The following is a 16604-nucleotide window of genomic DNA, read 5'->3' as shown; positions in this document are numbered from 1 at the left end:
ATAATGCTCTCGGAAATTAGAACGTCTGAGAGTCATCCATTTACTAGAACTAGATGAACTTCATGTTTGTGCGTATCTATACAGAAGTCTCGAATCACCTTTTTAGTCAAGGGCGCTGAAATGTTTGAAACGGTTAGACATTAATGAGAAATTTAGTTATTTCTTTCGTAGAAAAGCGTTTAGTTTCTATTAAAGTCTTGAAATTAGATGTTTCTTCACCTTAGCTATTAAAAATTCGATATAAATTAAGAATAATCGTAATCGAAATAAAGCGATACAATTAATGGCTTCAGCCTCTTTTTGGGTGTGCTGATATAAATAAATTCTATGTACCAATGAAAAAATTGAACATATAAAGGCGTGAAAACTTCATTTTTAGATTTACGATGCTTGATACAATTTAATAGGTATTGTAAACAGCGTTCTAAAATAAGCTGCTAATTTCAGAAAGTCTGCTGATTGTACTGTTGTTGGCACGTTTACAGGTCGGTCAGTTAATGTTCTAATTTGAAGACATGATATATGTATTTTTTCTTGTGTGTATCATACTCTCAGATGTTAATAGATACGCTCTCAATGTGTCAATCAAATTGTTCTAAACGTCCTAAAGTCCAACATGTAGATATACTTAATGTTAGTAGCAGCAACTGATCGCATTACAACGTATTTACACGTTGACATTCTCGGTAATCTCAAATACCGAGCTTAGCGTAGTGAAGTTTGTGCTATTATGAAATAAACAAGGCGTAACTACTTGTGTTTATGCTGGATCAGATTCTACATTCTATCCTTCTTATAGAATTTCAAAATTTATATAGTATATTTAAATATAATATTCGAAGTGAAGATGAGATAAAAAGTGCTTAAGGTGGTGTTTTCAATGTCTTGTTGTAAACTGGCAATGAGAGCAAGACTTATGGCTATGCCATGGTCCAAATCTTCTGGCAAATGTCTCGCATACTGGTAAGTAAATACGTGCCTAACACGACATAACTGGTGGTAGGAATTTTGTTTATTAATTGGCAGGCTCAATCGATGTTAAATTGTTACTAAGGTTCATGGACATCATAACGTAAATACCGCGCCGCCAAATATCTTGAGTTATGAGATCGGCATCTCAATTGGATAGTATAACGGCTCTTCCACTATTCAAACCGAAACATAGGACTACTTTTTTTTTATATTGCCCTTCTAGGCGAGCATATGGCCCACCTGATGTTGAGTGGTTACCGACCGTTGCCCATGGACTTCAGTAATGCCAGGGGCAGAGCCAAGCCGCTGCCTACCATTAAATACTCTCCACAAGCCTCGTTTGAAGAAGGACATGTCATAGCGCTCGGGAAACACCGTGGAGGGGAGCACATTCCAAAGCCGGCAGGCACTTCGCGGCAGCTATAGGCAGAACGATTATGTGCGGGTTTACAGTACGTCCTACCTGCTTGCTTTATATACTAGCCAGACGTAGCGTCAACTATGTGCTTAGTGCGAGTTTTTTAACGTTCTCGATCGCGTAAAAGTTAGTTCATATTTGTATGGAATGGTATCGTTTGCGTACGTTTGCCGCTAGGGGCGCTGTTCCAACTGCATACAAAGTTGGGTTAACTTTACGCTATCGAGAACGTTTAAAAACTCGCACCAAGCACTCTGATCAGTCTGTTTCACATTGCCTACAATATTTTACAAAGATAAAAAAAAATGTTCTTAGGAAGCGGTGAAAACTGCTGCCTTGGTAGATTTTTAAAACTACCTTCATTTGACGAGTCTCTTTTTTTCTACAAATGAAGCGTTAGATAATGAGAATCACTGTAACAAAATACATATTGCGTAAGCTCAACTCATCGCAGCTCCACGACAATTGACCGCTGGCCCAGATGACATCATAGCCCTGTGTGGTGCTAGCTAAAATCGATGGTGTCGCAATATCCATTGATGTATTAATTTGTACCTTCAATACATATCGACGCTTGAAAGGCAAACGTGACTAAGCGACAATAACTGCTTTATACATAAATGATAGGCAATAATCATATTCGATACGCAAAAGATATATATTTCTAGGTCTATTAAAATCATTTCAATCCTACGGCTAGATTCGTTAAAATAGATTTTTTTTCAGGTATTTCAACTTTAAATTAGTCTACTGTAAAGTTCACGCATTGTCGCGTAGTTACGTTTGCCTTTCAAGAGTCGATATTATCTATGGTCCGTTGAAATTATAAACACGTCTAGTAATAGTATCATATTATATCGATTTCGGTGTGCTTAAAGTCAATAGAGTTTAATTAGTAATATCTGTAATGATAACTGCCTATTTATTAACTTTCAATATAAATTATGTTTTGATTTGTAATAAATTGTAGGGTAGTTATACCCTTGTAGTATTATAGTAAATTATTGACCTATTTTAGAACATGTCACGTTCTACATAATATAATTTATCATTGCCGTTCCTTTTATGTATATTAGTTTTGAAAGTAAACTAAACTTTAAGTCGTGTACTCGATTTAAGCTGTTTTGTTTATTAGTCTAGCCTCTTTGTGTCTCTCGTGATAGTTTTAACGCAAATCAATTTAACTTTCCGGTTTGAAATATAAGGTAGTCGTTAATCTATTGTAATCGAAATCTTAAAGGCATGTTTTTTTTTTATTGCTTAGATGAATGGAAGAGCTCACAGCCCACCAGGTGGTAAATGGTTACAGGAGCCCATAGACATCTACATCGTAAATGCGCCACCCACCTTGAGATATAAGCTCTAAGATCTCAGTATAGTTACAACGGTTGCCCTACCCTTCAGACCGAAACGCATTACTGCTTCATGGCAGAAATAGGCAGGGCGGTGGTACCTACCCGCGCGGACTCACAAGAGGTCCTACCACCAGTAAAGATGAGTAGTGTATGAAGATGAGTGACGATATTTGTGGCGGCTTCCATGAGCGTCGGGTCTTCGGTATGCTTTTAACATAAAATTGGCCATGAGCCCGAAATACAAGAAAATAAAGTACCTTATAATCGTTCTATTTGGTGTTAAACACTAGACCTAAAGTAGTGCAGGTGTCGATACCGCTCTCATTTCAATTTCTTTTAAATTGGCCCTTAGATTAATTTCGGTAACAGCTGTCGCGTCGATACCAAATTTACGAGCCAATTTAATAGCTACGAACAAAATAAATTCCTATTGGTTTGTATTGTTATATTGATATTGTGTTGACGATTGTACTTTATTTTTATTTGGAAAACGAATGTTTATTGACTTTGAACATAACTAAATAACTTCAGTTATATATACTTTGAACCCTTTTGTATGGGCGTGCGGGTCTTGTGTGTGTACGAAAATATAATTAGCATAAGTAGTCTTTTTGTATGTACATACTTACATACTTATGTATAGATGCAAATTGTGTCTGAATGACTGGCTAACCAAACAATGACTCACAAGATAACATTGCATGAGCTTCTTGGATCTAATAACCTTGAATAAAATGCTAGAAAATTACGTCAATAATCTACGAACGAGATAATGTCAAACTTGTCTTAGTATTCGTGGCGATAAAAAGATGTTAAACGCATCAAAACAATGAGTGCCTGAAGTTTTTGCTTAATTCTTTACATTATAACTTTATACTTTACTAGCAACCCGCCCTCGCTTCGCTTCGGAAACTGTAATTTATTATTGATTTCTCCACTATTTAATGGATGTTATTATACATATAAACCTTCCTCTTTAATCACTCTATCTATTGAAAAAAACCGCATGAAAATCCGTTATGTAGTTTTAAAGATTTAAGCATACATAGGGATATAGGAACAGAGAAAGCGACTTTGTTTTATACTACGTAGTGATATAAATTAATTTTGTATAAACGATAGCATTCATAAACAAAATTCAACAGCATGTCGGCAGCAGGGCCATAGTCTTCTTATTATAACTATATATATATCAAAAACAAACGAAAATTTAATTATAAAATAGGACTTCCGATAGAGTTCAAAATGAGGTGAAGCCATAAAATGAACGAAGCTCGTGTTAACGGTAAACGCAAAAAGCCGAGGAAGCTTTTCCTTTCAGGCTTCTGAATACCAAATGGAATTGCGAAAGTTTCGAAATGAATATGCGAATGTTTTAAAACGTTACGAGTGTGCGATAAGCGGAGTTCTGAGGCTTTTCGGTTCGTTTAAACCGTCCGTATAGGTCGCGGCCTAGTTGGACGATGTTAATTTACTCGCAACCATTTTGAATCTGAACGTTCATCGCTGCTGTAAACTTATTTCATCCCATATATGTACGTACGTCGCCGCACCGTACTTATGTGCTTCGGTTTATGAACACGTGCTTACTTTTTATGAGGCAATATTTCACGAATGTTTGTCTGCAATATGGTATCGATTAAGATTTTATTACGTTGATTGTTTTATACGTGCCCATGAAGAATACAACTTCAATAAATTATTTGCTATTAGTTATTAAGTACTTTAATAAAATTTATTGCCCACGAAGAACATAGATACAGCTTTAAAAATAAGTTTAGTATGTTCATTCCATCAGAATTAGGTTAATGTTGAGTCATTTTAAAACTAAATGATAAAAGTGCATGCAATGCGGTTATTCCTCTTATTATTTGTCACTAATGATTACTTATAAAAGCGCTTTGTTCTTATAACAAACTAGTCATTAAGTCTCGTCAATAAATTTGGTCATGAATTATTTCGGTACATGAAGTTTTTTTTTTTTCTTATCATGTTAGCTCTGTGTTAATTGAAGGTAATTTTGAATGAAAACTTTTAACGTTCCAAGTGTTAGTATCAGACATTCGGCGTTCGACGTGGAATCTCAGCTATGCGTCAGCCCGATAAGTTTCTCGCCGAATCTGCTCAGAGGGTCGCAATTTCGATCCGGTAGTAGATTCATTCGCGAAGCAGCTGCTGTTGAGTTGTTAGGTCTCCTTAGGAGGCGCTCGGGTAGCTGTTAGCAAATCCCACCCATCCTAACTGAGCCCGTGCTCGCCCTCACCGCACTAGAAACTCACCGTCCAGCAAAGTTATATTGGTATTCTGACTTAACCGTGGACGCGTAAAAAGACACACACTACCATTCAATCTATTCGCCACTTCTATTTTGAGCTCTTGACTGTGAGTGGACACCGTAAGTCATTAATTAGTATTGATTATTTACAAACCTCATTCCACGCAGATGGAATAATTTGGATGGGATAATTTTTCTACAACGGGATAACTTCAAAATACCCAATACATTGTTTCGAATATTCCAAGCGTATGTCGTTACAGAATTATAAAACAACAGGGGCTTAAATTGAATAGTAGGGCTCATCATCGACAGATAAATTACTGAGGACACAATTAACTACTACTATAATCGCTAGTATTTACGAGTTATGTAATAGTTTCACTAAGATGGGGCGTCGTCTAATTATTTTCTGCAAACCAAAGGTTTATTATGTAACGAATATTCACTAGAAAAAAATCTTGAAATTTAACATGAGAATACGACTAGTTCGTGCAAAGCAACCAGCGGACGATCACGCGAACGCGTCACGAAACTATAAAAAAATACAAGAGCAATTTCAAAGTTGGAACCGAAATGCGAAGAATCTACCAGTTTCAACATAACATGGGTAGTTAATTTTACGATAACATTGTTTTTTGTTTTTGTTACAGGTTAAATAGTTCCTGAAACGCCGTCCGTTTCGGCTTCAATATAAACAAGTAAGTAGAAAATAACATTGAGCTTTACATTCCTTGTAAATAAACAAAGTAATTCGGCGCAGCGTAAGCGGCACGTCGCGTCGGCTAACAAATAAAATTACTTGATGTACAAATTGATTTTTGCAAATAACGTTAGTTTTGTCTGAGTCAATGACGTTCATCGTCTTTTCGCAGTAAAAGTGTACGATTTTCAAAAATATTCGAAATTGAGTTAATATGCGGAATCATTTGGTATCACCAGTATTTTTCTCAAAAAAACTGTCAAAAGAGCGTAGTTTAGTTTTTTTTTAGTTTACTTATATTTTGACTAGTATTAACAAAATTAATACAAACAAATTTTATCTTACTTTAAAATACAGATAATGTATCTGGTAAAAAAATTAATGTTGCAAAGATGATTAATATTAAAAATGTTAAACATGTTAAACCTTTAAAACACTCTCCTGTAAAATTAGTAAGTTTTTAAATTATAATATAATTTTAATGCGAGAAGACGTCATCTTTAAGCATCAACTGTAAATGGCCTCTCATTTTTGTTTTTATCGAAACCGCTTTCGGTAATACGGTAATTAAAGTCTGATAACGCGCCCGCATTCTGCATAATTAAGAATGAAACATTTATGCCCTACCAACTTTTGAGGAAAGAGTGATTCCCAGAAGCGAATAATATTAATTTAGAGTGAACGTGCGACCAATATGTAAACATGACCGCTTGTTTCTTTAGTTTGCATTTAGCTTACATCCGTCAGTCGAATCTCGGACGTATTTCGGATGAAATCATCTAACAAAGCGTGGTTTTCTTGGTGATTTTGCTATGTGGAAATTACTTGGTAGTACATGACAGTATATGAACGCGCCAACGTATTTATAAATATTTAAAAAGCCTGCAATTTACTGGTGCTAGGATCTCTTGTGAGTTCGCACGTGTAGGTAGCACCACCCTGCCTATTTCTGCCGAGAAGCAGTAATACGTTTCGGTTTGAAGGGTGGGGCAGCCGTTGTAACTATACTTGAGACTTTAGAACTTATATCTCAAGGTGGGTGGCGCATTCACGTTGTAGATGTATATGGGCTCCAATAACCATTTAACACCAGATGGGCTGTGAGCTCGTCCACCCATCTAAGCAATAAAAAAAACTTAAATATTATAAACGTAACTAGTGCTCAACAAAAACAAAATTTAAATCTGTTTATCAATAAGGTAGTTATAGATGTATAGAACGCAGGAATGACGTCAAAGCTCGCGTGTGCCGTTGAAATTCTAAACTAACAAAGAGCATTTCCCCTGTGTCTCCAATAATTTCAAATGCTTGGTTCTCGGGACTTCGTCAACTGAAGTAATTTATTTCTTCAATAAACATGTTAAATTTCCGACTATTTATTAAAGCCGCAGAAAAAGCGTGTTTAGTATAATATGTGATCACTATCGTTCACGGGCAGCTGCAAAGTCTATATACTGCATGGGTTTACGACCGTATCTTTATGCGAATGCACAGCTGCAAATAAATAGTATAATGCTAAAGACCAGCGATTAATATGACTGTTTACCTTTGTGTTTTATCGTTCTCTTTTTAGCTGAAGCAAAATGTATACCGCATATTTTATTTTTTTAGTACCATTATATACTCTAAATTACTACGTATAACTGCCAGTAACTGAGAACCTTTGCCTACTAAAAATTTCAATATAACTAAGGAAACTCGTATGTCCCATTCTTTACTCGTTGACCGTTTTTTACCCTTCTAATCTCCTAAACGTGATCAGATTTTTAAACAGAAATTCGAAATGTTCGCCTTCGCATCGAATGAGGTAGATTACATTGTTAACAACGCTTGTCCAATACTCTATCTTATTTAATACAAGCTGACCCGGCAGACTTTGTAGTGCCTCAATCGATAAATAAAAGACCTAAACTTTATTTAATTCCGAGCATTTTCATATTTATCTACCTTTTAAACCTTCTCTGGACTTCCACAAATAATTCAAGACCAAAATTAGCCAAATCGGTCCAGCCGTTTTCGAGTTTTAGCGAGACTAACGAACAGCAATTCATTTTTATATATATAGAAGAAGAAGATGTATACATGTAGATAGAGCCAAGTATTGCTGATTGGATAATCGTATCACTGAATTTGTTCTTAAACTTTTAGTAATGCAATGAAATGCAAAGCAACAACTGGCATAATCTAACCTAGGGCAGGCTGTAACTTAAGTTGGCATAAAAGCAAAATCATAAAGATGAAAAAGCAGTCGGCAGAAACAAATCAGAATCACATTTATAAATTGTGAACTTTTTACATACATAGTTATATTATTGTAATGTACACGAGTGCTTCAATATTTACTCCCTTATTTTATTATCTAAGTTGAACATAAAAACTCACGGTGGACGTGATTTAAAATAGTTTCTGTATCTCATAGATATGAAAAAAGTACTATTTATATTAATTGGGGGAAGGCGATAGGAGAGAGAGATCTGCTCCGCACTAAACGACTCACTCTCCCCATGAGTTCTGTCTCATGCGAGGTTAGGACGTGGGTTGTTGAGCGAGGTTTTAGTCGGTTCAACTCCGACATACCCCGACCGCCATCCCCAGTGGAGGGTGGAAGTCCGGCGATTTCCTCCTGACAAAAAAAAGTGTATTCATTGACCTTCAAGCTTGGCCACTAAATTGACATACAGCGAAAGGCCGAATCGTGCGTACTCTTAACGTTCCCTTCCACTGGTACTTAAGATAAAATATAAGGCAGTTGGATAGGAGAACAGGCGAGCTATTACTACCGTGGACGAATAATAGCAATACATCGATGAGGGAGGAGTCGCTAATTCGTTTCTCCCGATTAATTGTCGACAAACCAATGTCACTAAAGCCAAATTAACATATTTTTTTTATTGCTAAGATGGGTGGACGAGCTCGCGGTCCACCTTGTGTTAGGTGGTTACCGGAGACATCAGTTCAAAGGTCTCACTTTTAACAGTACAACGTCTGCCTCGCCCTTCAAACCAAAACGCATTACTGCTTCACGGCAGAAAAAAGCAAGGTATACTTACTCGTGAGGACTCAAGACATCCTACCACCAGTAATTACACAAATACAACAACGATGATACAAATAATACTGAACTTAAATAACACAAAGTATATTATGTACTTCACAAATAGTTTGATAACACTTTTGCTGTCAAAAGACACCTGCACAAAATGGTGCGGGCAGGTGCAATTTGTAATGAAGGCAATGCTCTTTTAGATCAGCTTGCATTACGAATTATGAATGTTAATTTATTACCTGGATTACGGTATGTCTTATCTTAAGTAGTCATTGTCTCTCGTGGCAACATACGCGAAACCTTAAATATTTCAAACCTTACTTTTGTAAAAGGACATGTCATAGCTCTCGGGAAGCAATGAAAACGGAAATCCATGCTGGGGCGGATGATACGCGGCATAAATGATCTGTGGAAACTTGACGAACTAAATGAACTGCTAATTCGTAATCAAGAATATTTTCCTAAAATGTGGCAAATACATGGTAGTGTGTGTAATGTTTTTTTTTATTGATTTAATTAATTTAAAAAAATATTAGCATTCTTAACTCCTTCTCTATATTCTCAACAAGTGTGGGAAACATACTCCTCCCTCCGCGCAATTTTCGTAAAAAGGGTACAAAGTTTTTGTCTTCACGTATTAATATATGTAATGTGTCGCATGAACTGTGAAAATCGTTAAAAATTAAGACGAGCCATCTGGGTTTCACATTTATTCGCCTGGCACCTGTGTAATCAAAATGTAAATGGGGATGGGTGTATTGTCATAGGTTCAATGGCACGTCTAGACGAGTTGTATCGGAAACGTGCCTCCCTTGTCAAGATCATAACAATAGTCGAATTAAGTTCGTAGACGTGTAAAGAGTAAACTATTCAAATTGAACCTCATAAAATGAATATTCTGGAAGACGATATAGACAAGTAAATATTTGCTGTAGGTACTTAAGTCGATGTAGAACAGAAAACAGTCAACAGTGGAATTGAATTGTAACATGAGTTACAATTCAGTCTTTTTGTTACAAACAAAATCAAGTTAATCATGTTATGGATAAAAAAAATCTCGATTGAAAATGTATATAAAATATAAGTTATATTTTTTACTAGTGACCCGCCCTCGCTTCGTCTCGGAAACATTAAATTTTATTATTGGGAAACCCGCGGTTTTAGTTGTACCGCGGGTGACGCCGCGGGGCGAAGCTAAAAAGTAGCCTAAGTTACTCCTTATATCATGAGCTACCTAACAGTGAAAGTCTCGTCAAAAACAGTTCAGCCGTTCCACAGATTAGCCGGAACAAACAAACGACAGACAGAGACAAAAATTGTAAAAAATGTTATTTTGGTGTATGTACCGTATATATGTTCATAGGCATGTAGTAAAAAGCGGTTATTTCAATATTACAAACAGACGCTCTAATTTTATTTATATGTATAGATAAACGCCCATCAGCCAAAGATAAGTAATACATTTACAATTTTACATACAAAGGCCGAAACGAATTGATAAACACAAAACTGAGATTACAATCTGCACGCAGTCAGACAAATAAATTGCAGTTCTCCGAAATTGCCCATAAAGAGAGGTGTATTTGGGACTAACGTCGCGTAAATCACAGTCGTGTCGGCTCCACCGCTGTACCCCACTGTATGTATAGGTCCAAATGGAACATCATTTAAAGTATTATTACGCACTCCCCCGTTGATTGTCGTTCACAGTTGTATACCGTTATAATCATGTGCTAAACAAAAAAAGGTTTTAAAATATATTTATCCTATACTGTAATCTATGGCAGTGTTACAGAGACTATGTAGAGAATTAATTGTAAAAAAACACGGTCAGTATCGTTCGTGATTACGAAAACTAGGTTTGCGTCAGAATATGCATATTAAGGCAAATAAACGAAAGGTTAAATCGTATTATGTAGTAGAAAAATCAAATAAAATTAAGGTCCGTAATGTTGAAAAATGTTTATAAAGATATATGGTGTTTTGTAAGTTTTACTTCAGTCCTGAATGGTGCGTGCATGTCCAGACCGTGGATCGCGAGGTTACGTCAGTACTGTCTCAACAAAAATTTAATTATGTATTTAACAAGAAACGAGCGTCTCTCCCAGAGTCGCCGTAAATCACAGACGGGTACAGACGCTACGAACGATCGTGCCAGCCCTACTTATGTACCTATGTGAATTCGACTTTGGTCCAGAATGTACAAGACCGAAATGTATGTACGCAAGTGCATATTTTAACTGAGTTTGTGAGTTGTGGTAGATTTATTTCTAATTTCCCGGTAAGTAATAAAATTCTTCGACTAAGCGATAGAAAATGGCACGCCCAACGCATTGTAATGTGATATAATTTTCTATTTTACAATTCTGTTGGTCGCCGATGGCGCTTGACGAAAAACTGAATCGCGCTATCGTTGTGTTACCCCCGAAAAATATATCAGATATTTTGATAGTACATAAATCGATTTTAAGACTTCTTACTTTAAACACTACACAAGTGCAACGTGTGAATGTGTTGAACGCGAGCTACATAGTAGGCGTAGTGGGTGTGTCAAATTATTTTCGTTACGGAATTTTTTGATTCAGTCGCCGTGCTCAAGGTCCGCGATAGAAGCTATGCAATTGGTTAATAAATACATATATCGTTCTGTTTATCGTTTATCGGTTTCCTCATCACTCGGAATCTAAACTTGGAGGCTAAATCACCTCTTGCTGACAATTAGAATAAGTCATCATTATCACAATTAATTGCAAATACAAGTTTGTATATCTGTGCCACCAACTAATTGAGAAGATTTGTCTGGACTAAATACTGAATCAATAACGATGTCATTGTAAAACATAAACAAACTATCATAATAAATGCATACGAAAAAATCGCTTGTGTATGCTGTTAAAGTTGACCCATGTCGATTTGGGTCATGTTTGCTATTGCAAAACGCATTGTCGTCGAAGTGAAATAAAAGCTAGATTTTTTTTCCAACTTTGCAAACTAATAAACGAGCATTTGCCAAGCGAAAATCATCATCGAAATGTATATCTAAAACATTCAATGTACTCGTTTTATGTCAAATGGAAATGCGTTCCATTATAATCACGGCTTTTATAATACGACAAAAGGAATGCTCTTAAGGCCCTGCCTGCGTTCAAGGAACACTGATCTCCATAACACTTTACAGGAAACGTTCTCAGCATATTCGACATATTATAACTATTGCATCAACCTGTTCTGAAAAAATAAAGGTCTGTTCTTTCGTGTACGCGTATCGCTGATTCGAACGCGTTCAAGCTTTGTATAGTTGTACCATTGAGGTATGATGATATGCGATTTCAAGGTGGGTGGCGCATTTACGTGTATGGGCTCCAGTAACCACTTAAAACCAGGTGGGCTGTGAGCTCGTTCACCCATCTAAGCAATAAAAAATAAATAAAAAATCAAGTATAAAGTTACAACGGCTGCCCCACCCTTCAAACCGAAACGCATTACTGCTTCACGGCGGAAACAGGCAGCGCGGTGGTACCTACCCGCGCGGACTCACAAGAGGTCTTACCACCAGTAATTACGCAAATTATAATTTTGCGGGTTTCAATTTTATTACACGATGTTATTCCTTCATCGTGGAAGTCATAGTAAACATTTGTTGAGTACGTATTTCATTAGAAAAATTGGTACCCGCCTGAGATTCGAACACCGATGCATCGCTCAACACGAATGCACCGGACGTCTTTAGGCCACGACGACTTACAAAAAAGTCTTGTCTTAAAGTAAGCAGCGATATTAAGTAGGTACGGTAACTATGATGTGGTATTTTCTTGATGTAGTAGCTGCTAAACGTCATATGATGCTTGATGGATAGAAAGGTGTGCTCTGTCGAGTAGCTATTCTGTAATACAACTACCAGGACACAGATCCTAAAGATACTTAGAAATTTGTCTAACTAACTACATAGCTAGACTTCTACTCTGTGTTCATGAACAACTTCCGCATTGTTAAAGAATGAAATATTATTATAATAAAAATCTACACGGGTAATAATGTACATATATTTACGAATATTACGCAGATTTCGGTATTTTATTCCTAACGGTAAATTTTGCTTTATTGTAAACAGAAAGAAAATTGTGCAAACAAAGTCGAGATTAACTCAGACGTGAGTTTTCATATTAAACCATAGAGGGAAGTAAAATTTAAAAGGCTCTAAGGTATAGGCATATAAAATTAAAAGGAAAAAATTGAAATTAATTGTCATTAAAGCAATGTTAATGCGAAACGTTATCAATCAATAATCTTCGCTGCCGAAGATACTAAACGAGCTACCATAAAGTTGAGGTACGCGCCCAACGATTATAATTTACGATCGAACCATAAAGTAACATCGCTGTGGAAATAGGTGAATCATTTTAGCATTGTCATAAAAAGAGATCCTATATTTTCTGTACCTACTATTATAAAACTAACAGAAGTACATACGACTTCAGTATTTAATTCCGATATAGTATTTTATTGTATTACCTTTTTGTCGGTATGTTTGTTTTACTATTGGACCGTTTTCGATGGTATATTTTGCGAATTACATCTCGTGAATTATGCGAATACACGATGAATTCCCAGTTCAAATTCTAAATGTAACTGTAATTCTAAATGGATTCCGAATGCCAGAAACAAGCTCGCGAAAGGTTCGATTTTTAATATTCTCGACTGAATTTTATTGTTTTTCCATTCTTATGATTTTTTCTAAATTAAATTTATAATAGTTTATATTCCGTTTCTCTTGTAAGTCCTACTCAATATTACTCTTCATTAGTCAAGATCCTCAGTAATGAGGGAGCGATGGAGAAAGAAGAAGTGAAGGTGGGCAGTCAGCTCTTTTAACTTCTGCCCCCATTTGTTTTGTTATATCCAAGTGCATCTATGTTTCGGTCGTATCAAAGGAGACGCAAAGTTTTTGCTGCAGTATAATAATGACATGTGCATCAAAATACTGCGCGGCTCACGCAAGCTGAAAACAATAGCCACTTTGACTCTTACGCTCGGCCGTGCTGGGTGGGCCATCAATAGTTTTTGAAAGAATCTTAAACAAGCGTACAAGTCGACTGCATATTTATAGCATCTAAATACTGAGAACTATGTCATTATGATGCACACAGGCTCCGGAGAAGCACGTGACTTCCGTTTTGAAAATAGATTGACGAGCGTCGTTGCGATTCAGCATCATATTTTTAAGGCCATTCTCTGGAATGCAGCGATGAAATAAATTATTCGGAAAATATAATGTTGAAAATTAAAGAACTTTTAAATACACTTCACATTTATCGCTTCTAAGATTAACACTGGGACGTGTACCGGTCGGATTTTTTTATATAATTACTTTTTATGAATAGAGTTCAGTAGGTCTCACGTAAATAGTCCGTTATCGACATGTTTCCCGCTAGTGTAATCAGTAAGCGCATATTGGTAAGAAGTATAATGTGCTTTAAAAAGATGTTAATTAATAAAAACATTGGACGTAGAACGGAAGAAACAATGAAAACTAGATGTGATTTGAACCGTTTTCATTAAACACAATACAACAAACTAAACTGGGCTGCTTACTTCTTTATCTTTGTATAATTTAATGTATCTTACTTTGGCAGTCGCTGGGGAAATCTTAGTTTGGAAGCTAAACTCTACGTTTTGTTTCAAGCACAATCCCTTAAAACTAGTGAGTATCATAGAGAAGTAATTTCGTTCGATTTAAAATACCAAAAAGTGATCGTCGGTTTTTAGTCTAGAAAAACTGGTAGTACGTAATGTGACCCTGTATGAAGTATCTATATGCGTTCGAAGGGAGGGGCAGCTGCTATACAATACAATTGAGACCTTATGTCTTAAGGTTAGTGGCGCCATTCACGTTTTGAGGTCTATGGGCACCGGTAACCACTTCACAGCAGGTCGGCGGTGAGCTTGTTCATGTCAATGCGATAAATAAATTCATGTCAATTACCTGTTTTTTTTTGCAAATTAAAAGTGTTCGTATTAATTACTGAAGCTTAGTATAAAATCTGACACGCCAACTATCGAATACATTGTATTATTGAAGTTTATGGGGAGTCTGATTACTGGCTGACCTAAATACGCGGTGTATACCACAACTGCCTATTTCCTGTCGCCCGCCCTTCCGTTGGCATGGTACGGGAAAATTTCACTAGGAAAACATGAAGCTATAATCCGAGGAAAATTTTACCGTTGTAACGTTCCGATGTATAATACGACCTCCCAATAAAATAATACAACACGAGCAATAATAAATAGTATGTATATGTATTGGTAGACGTCTGGCAGTAAAAAATCTTGCCAGCAAATTTAAGATCACTGATATCGTTATAGAGGCTATAATGTCAAACTAATTGTAGTAATTATACACAAAAGAAGCGCTTCAGTATCGAATTACAGAGACCTGACAAATTTAAGTAAATATATGTGCTGCCCTATATTAGCAATATTATGGCAGATGGCCACAAAATCGTCCACCCGGTTTTGTTACAAATCAGAAGCTATCGATATCCTCCTAGGTCTATGAGTTACTATCACTACTTCGTCATAATTCGTCGGTGGTATTTTCTAAACTAAACTCTGTTAATGGGTTCGGGCATTTCGGTCGCAAAGCGTTCATGTACAATTTTAACGCAGTTAAGATCTTTTCCATGTCTCTAAAGTACCTACCTGTAATCATATCGTGGTGCTCCAGTGACTGGTTTATCTCAGGTGCATCGAATACGTTCTTAGGTAGTCAAGGTGTGTGGCGCATTTACGCTGTAGATGTATATGGGCTCCAGTAACCACTTAACACCAGGTGGGCTGTGAGCTCGTCCACACAACTAAGCAATAAAAAATAAAAAAAATAAAAAAGGTAAAGTATGGAATGTAATGCTGTTATGCCTTCGGACAAGTACTGTTCTCAATCAACCATTACTGACATGTCTTTGGAAATGCTATCCATAACGGTAGGTAGCAACCCGGCACCGTCCTTTGCGCGGTCGATCTCCATGTACAACGGTAACCAGTTAAGACGAACTTGGCCGTAAAGTGGTCTGTAGTACTGCAATGGCAAAAATACCGTTTAGTACAACACTAAGTCACTTCTTTGTTCAATTTTAATTCAACGCTTCAGCAATTTTTTTTATCATTGCTCTATACTCGTAATATAAAGTAAGATTCTTTACTGTCTTAATGCAAATCGACCCTAACACACATAACAAAAATTAGAAATTTTAATTCATAAAAATGCTATGTCTGTTATTTTACAAATCTATTACACTTACTTTCAAGTGTTTCGCCTGAAGGAACGGGTTTTAATCAAAATATGATCGTCGTGTTTAATTTTGGAAGCTATGAGAGTAATATTTATACAGAATCGTGTAGAGACTTCGTCGGGGGAAAAGATCCATTGTGGTAACCCTCTTATTCGACCCCTCGCGACGTAAGGGTAAGCCCTCGAAGTGCCTGGCAGCATCCAAAGCTCTTGCAAACTTAAAATAGAATGCTTTACGAAACTTAAATTGATTTTTTTGAGCATTGTATGAATTTATAAACAGGGGAAATTTAAATGTGTATATGAAATTTTCAAATAAATTGCGCCTTCAATTTGATTTCCTTATTTTTGCGTATTATATAAATATATTATTTAAACTATAAAACTATTAAACTATTAAATTTTGCTGTAGATACAAGAAGTAATTAAATGAGTTTAATGATGTTTAATTTTCATTAGATAATGTGCTATATCACAAATAATTTGTGCGATGACATGAGAAGTGATAAGAAAATACTTGACTACTTAGTAAACGTATTCATAA

At 36.2% G+C, this 16604-nt stretch overlaps 1 protein-coding gene across 17 annotated transcripts in view; it reads left to right on the top strand.

Moving 5' to 3' along the window:
* The window catches only part of Dg (Dystroglycan), an 82709-nt gene that overhangs the window by 39100 nt on the left and 27005 nt on the right, over positions 1–16604 (top strand). For all 17 annotated transcript variants that reach the window (XM_089735112.1, XM_089735111.1, XM_089735107.1 and 14 more), the window contains one exon: positions 5674–5721. The gene's annotated coding sequence lies outside the window, so the exon portion shown is untranslated. The remainder of the gene's footprint in view (positions 1–5673; positions 5722–16604) is intronic.

The sequence above is a fragment of the Bombyx mandarina genome, chromosome 19 (genome assembly GCF_030267445.1).
Source record: "Bombyx mandarina strain Sakado chromosome 19, ASM3026744v2".
Lineage (NCBI taxonomy): Eukaryota > Metazoa > Arthropoda > Insecta > Lepidoptera > Bombycidae > Bombyx > Bombyx mandarina.
Note: the sequence above shows the minus strand (reverse complement) of the source record. Positions and strands in the feature narration are given on the sequence as shown.